The 7,226-nt window shown below is 41.1% G+C and overlaps 1 pseudogene; it reads left to right on the top strand.

The window, feature by feature from the left end:
- The first annotated feature begins 4,896 nt into the window (after positions 1–4,896).
- On the top strand, positions 4,897–6,590 carry LOC110595859 (annotated as a pseudogene).
- Positions 6,591–7,226: the final 636 nt, after the last annotated feature.

Raw genomic sequence — 7,226 nt, 5'->3', positions numbered from 1 at the left:
ACTCCAACTCAAAAAAAAAAAAAAAAAAAAAACTTTCTTCATATAATACACACAGTAGCTGCTTCCAAATTTCTATATCGGATATGTCTAGAAATAGCTATCTGTTTGAATCTGTGTTTGTACAACAATTTTTAAATATTGAAAAAAATTTCAGTTGTCCATATTTAAGAATAAGCCTACCCACATGAAGATTATTGGTGGAAGCCCCAGATTCCCCCCAAGATATCCCTTGGCAATGCCAGGGAATTGCCAGGTTTTAAAACTTGCCCAAGAGTCCCATAGATAAATAAACATCGGAGAATGTAAATAGACTATCAAGGCGGGGTGGATGGGGGTCCTCATTTCATAGAATAAAAATCAAATGAAGTAGCAAGAATGATATAACATCATTACAAGATCTTTCTGGAACATCTCAAATACAACCACTTCCCACATCTCTACTGCTACTACCCTTGCCAAAGCACAGTTGCTCTTACCTGGATTACTACAGTAGTCTGCAAACTAGTTTCAGAGTTCATTTGTACTCCCCTATAGCCTATGTTTCACATGTATCCTAAAGATGTTAGCAACCTTCTTTTTCCTTTTATTCATTTGGCAGAGAAGGGAACGTGCATAGGTGACTCTGGTCTGCCTCCTCTCACATCTTTGTAGTTCTTAACCAGCGCCCCAAGGGGAAAAAAGATCCATAAGTACATGAGCCCAAGCTGATCTATTTCCCACCTGTAGGACTTGGGCTTTGCCTGGGCTTGGGTGGAAAGAGCAGCCTGACCAATGCTTCAGCCACCTGAAACAATCTTCCTCATTTTCCCTGCTTAATTTCCAGCCCACTAGATGGAGAAAAAAAATTTTCTTTAGTTTGTTCATTCCAGAAATCTTGAATATCTGCTACATACTTTAGTATCTATGACACCTTGCTATGTATTAGGAATAGGAGAGTGAACAGACATAAATGGTTCTAGAATCTTGGCATTTACAACCTAGCTAGGGATACTGACAAAAGTAAGTAAACAAAACAGAAAATTCATGCAGTGTGATAAGCACCAGGAAGAAAGCAGTGTCATATTAGCCTAGAAAGTAATAGGGAGAGTGACTGACTTAGATTGGGTGGTTGACAAAGGCCTCCCTGGGAAAATGGGAAAATGACATTTAAACTGAGATTCAAAGGAAAAGAAGGAGGAGTGGGGTTGGGAGTGTGGAGAGGCTGAAAGAGAGCATAAGTTCAAAGGCTCTGAGGTGGAACAAGAAATGGGCAAGTTCAGTGAACTGAAAGAAGACCAGAATGTTCTTGGTGCATGGTGAGCAAGGGGAAGTTTGATATGAAATGTGTCTGACATGTAAACAGGAGTCCAATCATGCACAGCCTTAGAGACTATGGAAAGGAGTTCGAATTTCATTCAAGGTACAGTGGAAAGGCATTTGAATGGTTCATGAAGGGAAGAGAAATATTCGAATATCCCTGGATGTTTTGCGGAGAATGGATTGGAATGGTCATGGGTGATGGTGGGATTACCACGTGAGAGGCTGTGCCTTTGATCAGATGAAAGGAAATGGAAGTCAAGACTGGACTGGTGGCCATGAAGATAGAAAGACTTGGAGGGATCTAAAAATGCATTATAGCTGGGCACAGTGGCTCATGCCTGTAATCCCAGCACTTTGGGATGCAGAGGCAAGAGAATTATCTAAGCCTAGGGATTCAAGACCAGCCTGGGCAACTTGGCAAGACCGTGAGTCTACAGTAAATCAAAAAATTAGCTGGGTGATGGCACGTACCTGCAATTCCAGCTACTTGGAAGGCTGAGATGGAAGAATCTCCTGAGCCCAGCAGGTTGAGGCAACAGTAGCCATGATCATGCCACTGCACTCCAGCCTGGGCAACAGAGTGAGACTTCGACTCAAATAAATAAATAAATAAATAAATGGAAAATAAATAAATAAATCTACATTTTAGAGGTAGATTCCAAAGAAATTGCTTTAAAAAATCCACATTCACCAAATAATAGATTGAATTGTTTCTTTAACAACAAAAAACACTAACTATCCCTAGATAAAAGTGGCAAAAAAAGATGTAAAGAATATTCTAGAAAGAAAAAATATACTGCCATTTGTGATTTATATTTAAAGAAATAATTCTGAAGGACTTTTGATGAAACAGGCACTTAAAATTGGATGACTGATGACTCAGAAAATGCATAATTATTTTTTAAAAGAACTTGAGAAAAGAAATTGCTGGTGGATTAAATGTCAAGGTAGAATCAAGAATTGACTTCAAGATTTCTGGTTGAGTAATTAGTTGGCTGACATTGCCTTTTACTGAGATAAGGAAAACTGAGCAGGGAATAAGGCAAAGGCTGTGCACAGGAATTAAAAGTCCAAATTCAGACATGTTACGTTCGAGATAGGCTTAGTCTTCTTGACTCTGGATAAGGTAAACACAAGATGGTTCTTTATGAAAATAAATGTGACCTAGATTGACACAATAAATAATTAAGAACTAATAACACAACGGAGAAAAGAGAAAAATTTGTAAAAGACCATCCAAAAATAAAAGCACCCAGAACTGATGTTTTTTTCTTAGATAATTTATTTGAAACTTGCAAATAATACCACTATGAGGTAGGTATAGGATTGTTGCTCTCTTATTATAGATAAGTAAGCAAGGAGATTGGAAATTTTTTAAACTCATCCAAAAATAAACAGGTAATAGGGGGAGAAATTAGGATTATATAAATTGCAATAATTTATGCTAAATGTAGAAAAAGATTGCCTTATTTTTCTATTACCTGTGCCAGATCATAAGTTATTGTCTCCCAGTTCCAAACAGGTTCTTCTATATTCTGGCTGACTTGCAAATGCCAGAGCCGGAACTCTGCAAACATTTCTGCTTTGCCGGCTGTTCCCGGTTAGGCTCTGCCAGTAGGGGGAGCTAGATAGAGGCTGCAAGTCTGCAGATGAAGACTTGCTCCTCCCTGTCTGCTCCCTACATCTTGGCTGCAACAGTTCCTTCCAAGGTTGGGGGGAGAGAGGAGGTTACCACACTCCTCCCCTGAGATCTGGGTCTCGGTCCCTTCCTCGAAGTTTCTGTTTTAATAATTCCAGCCTCAGCTGGGCTCGGTGGCTCAGCCTGTAATCCTGCGCTTTGGGAGGCTAAGGTGAGTGGATGGCCTGAGGCCGTGGGTTCGAGACCCGCCTGGACAACTTGGCGAGACCTCATCTCTACAATAAATCAAAAAATCAGCCGGACGTGGTAGCGCGCGCCTGTAATTCTGGCTACTTGGAAGGCTGAGGAGGAAGGATCGCCAGAGCCCAGCAGGTCGAGGCCGCAGTGGCCAGGAGCGGCCACTGCACTCCAGTCTGGGCAACAGAGTGAGACTCCAACTCAATAATAATAATAATAATAATTCCAGCCTCTTCCATGTTTACTCAGCCATGACATCTCAGAGGTGTATTTTTATGCTTTCCTAATTCAAGATTCCTTATAGTAAATTATGTTTAAATGACTGATATGGTTTCTGTCTCCTGACTGACCCAACTCTTATACAGGCCTGAAAAATTAAAATTACCAGCCAAGATTGCTTAGGAGTACAGATGCTAAATTCTAAATAAAATTTTAGTAAACTCAGCAGCAAAATAGTGAAGGCACAGTCTGTGGTCATAGCACAGATTATCCTGGTGGAGCAGGCCTAATTTGCCAAGCCATTTATTTATTCATTAATTTAATATATTTTTATGCAAAACACAATCAAGAACAGGAAAGACAATGATGACCAAAATCAGAGTCCTGTCCTTCATGGAGCTTACCACCTGGAAGGGAAACCTGATATTTCTTAAATAGTGACATAAACACATGATTCATTAAATAATTTATCCTGTGGCTTTATGTCAAATTTTTATAGAATTATTCATAATAGACATGCCAAGGAAGGTCAGAGAAGTCTTCCCCGAGGAAGTGACACTTGAACTGAAATCTGAAGGATACATATATAGCTTCTCAGGCAAAGAGAGAACAGAACAAAAAGTCATGTGCTAGGAGGGAGCATGGATGATAGGGAGAGATGGAAGAGGCCAGTGTGGCAAGAAGAGAGAAAGAGGAGTGACCTGGAAGATGAGACTGCAGAGGTAGGCAGCGACCAAGTCATGCCAGTGGGTGGTGTTGAGAAGTTTTACTTCCATTTGAGGCTACAATAATCAAGACAGCATGGTACTGGTATAAGTGTTACAGCCCAACTGGGTTCTTGTGCCCACTGCACAGAAAAGCCAATATACTGACAGCAGTCACTGCCATAAAGAAAGAGTTCAATGACAGCAAAGCAGCTGAGCAAGGAGGATAGGAGATATTTCTCAAATCTGCCTCCCTGAGAATTTTACGCTAGGGTTTTTGTTTTTATTTTTTAATCTTTTTATAAATTCTCTTTTTATTATTTCTTTATTTATATTTTCTACTCACTTTGCTTGTTCTCTCTGGTGCTTCTATTCAATGGACTTTGGGCCAGGGTGTTTTTTTGTTTTTGTTTTTGAGTTGGGGTTTCACTCTGTTGCCCAGGCTGGAGTGCAGTGGTACACTCACAGCCACCACAGCCTTGTCCTGCTGGGTTCAGGTGATCCTTCTGCCTCAGCCTTCCAAGTAGCTGGAACTACAGGCATGCGCCACCATGTCCTAATTTTTTGATTTATTGTAGAGATGAAGTCTCGCCAAGTTGCCCGGGCTGGTCTCAAACCAGCTGGAAGGGAAACCTGATATTTCTTAAATAGTGACATAAACACATGATCCATGAGCTCAGGCAATCTTCTCACCTCAGCCTCCCAAAGTGCTGGGATAATAGGCGTGATAAAGGAATAATTTGGTGGTCGGGGGCTAGAGATCGGAAGATGCTGATTGGTTGGGGATGAAATCATGGGATGTCGAAACCATCTTTTTGTGCAAAACCCGTTTCTGGAATGGAGGTCACAGGACTGGCTGAGTCAGCTCCTTGGTATGTGTCCTGGGTCTGAAGGGGTCACAGGTCCATCAGAGTGCAAAGTCTGAAAAACATCTCTCAAACACCAACCAGCCTTAGGTTTTGCAATAGATAGGCTATCTATAAAGCAAGTCCCACTGCATCAGCTACTGACCCCTGGGCAGTAAACCCTTATAGAGATAAGGCATGAAGGAGGTGGGTTCCCCAGAGATTAAAGCTGCTTGAATCCTTTGGCAGATAAACTTCAAGATGCCATCAAGGAGATCTGTGCAACCATAGGCTCATTGTTTAAGGGAAAGTGTTTATCAACCTCTCAGCAGGTTCCCCACTCCCAGGGGCCAGGACATGAAGATAATCAATTGTTCCCTACCAAAGTGAAAGCAAACTTAGAAACAACAGATTTGTTACTTTCTGCCCAGAGCTACAATTTTGCAGATCTCTGGCCTCTTTGGCAGCTTTTATCCTGAGGCCTTATGTCAATTTTATATAGGCAGTTTCATAAGGATGGACAAGTCAATGGAACAGAATTGAGAGTCCAGAAATGAACCCACACATCTGTGGCCAACTGATTTTTGACAAAGGTACCAATATCATAAAATGGAAAAAGAATAGTCTCTACAACTGGATATCCACATGCAAAAAAAAATGAAATTGAACCCTCAACCTCACGCCATGTACAAAAATTAACCCAAATTGCATCCTGGTCCTAAATGTAAGAGCTAAAACTTTAAAACTCTTACAAGAAAACACAAGAACACATCTGCATGACCTTAATCTTAGCAAAGAGTTCTTAGATATGACGCCAAAAGCCCAGGTGATTTTTAAAAGTTGATAAATTGGCCTTCATCAACATTTAAAATTTTTGCATTGAGGAAAATGCAAAAGTCAAGACTAAGAGAAAATATTTGCAACTCATATATCAGAGAAAGGACTTGTATCTAGAATCTATAAGTAACTCTTACAACTCGATAATAAGTTAAAGCTGGGTGCCACAACTCACACATGTAATCTCAGCTCTTTGGGAGGCCAAGATGGGAGGATTACTTGAGCCCAGGAATTCGAGGCCAGCCTGGACAACATAGCAAGATCTCATCCATCCAAAAAAAGTTTAAAAATAAATAAATAAGTAACCAGGCATGGCGATGCGCACTTGTAGCCCCAACTACTCAAGAGGCTGAGGTGGAAGAATCACCTGAGTTCAGAAGGTCAAGGTTGTGGTGAGCTGTGGACATTTCACTGCACTCCAGCCTGGGTGACAGTGAGATCCCGATGAGGGTAGGGGGGAGAGAGAAAGAAGGCTTTTCAGTGCTGATAGTGCTCTCACAAACATGGTGTTCCTAAAACCTGGTGGACTTTCTGTAAGAAGTGTGGCAAGAACCAATTCCACAAAGTAACACAGTACAAGAAGGGCAAGGGCTCTCTGTATGCCCAGGGAAAGTGGCACTACAACAGAAAGCAAAGTGGTTATGGTGGGCAGATTAAGCTGGTTTTCCAGAAAAAGTAAAGACAATTGTGCTGAGGCTTGAGTGCACTGAGCCCAACTGCAGATCTAAGAGAATGCTGGCCATTAAGAGATGCAAGCATTTTGAACTGGGAGGAGATAAGTAAAGAAACGGCCAAATGATCCAGTTCTAAGTGTCATATTTTGTTTAATTATGAAGAGAATAAAATATTGAGGTTATGTTTTTTTAAAAAGTTAAATAAGCCAATTTTAAAATGCGTGGCTCGCTCTCGCGTGCTCTCTCTCTCTCTCTCTCTCTCTCTCTCTCTCTCTGCCATGTGAGGACCTTAATGTCAGATTTCTCAGTTCCAGAATTAGGAGAAATAAAAGTCTGTTGCTTAAGCCACAAGTTTATGGGATTTGTTATGATAGCTGAAGCAGACTAAGACACCCCATAGATTTAACGTATGAGTTTCCTAGGGTGACCATAACAAAAAAGAGGAAAAAAAATTTTTTTAATGGGCAAAAGATCTGAATAGCTATTTCACCAAAGAAGACAAATGAATGGCAGATGAGCACATGAAAAGTGTCCAACATTATTTTTGAAATGCAAATTAAAGCCACAAGGACATATCGCCTCACATCCATAAGAATGGCCATCATAAAAAAGACAAACAATAATAAGTGTTAGCCGGCTCGGTGGCTCAGCCTGCAATCCCACGCCTTGGGAGGCTGAGGTGAGTGGATAGCCTGAGCCCGCGGGTTGGAGACCCGCCTGGGCAACTTGGTGAGACCTCATCTCTACAATAAATCAAAAAATGAGCCGGGTA

This window comes from Carlito syrichta, unplaced genomic scaffold, assembly GCF_000164805.1.
Source record: "Carlito syrichta isolate Samal-C Ts95f unplaced genomic scaffold, Tarsius_syrichta-2.0.1 Scaffold304715, whole genome shotgun sequence".
NCBI classification, from domain to species: domain Eukaryota; kingdom Metazoa; phylum Chordata; class Mammalia; order Primates; family Tarsiidae; genus Carlito; species Carlito syrichta.
Note: the sequence above shows the minus strand (reverse complement) of the source record. Positions and strands in the feature narration are given on the sequence as shown.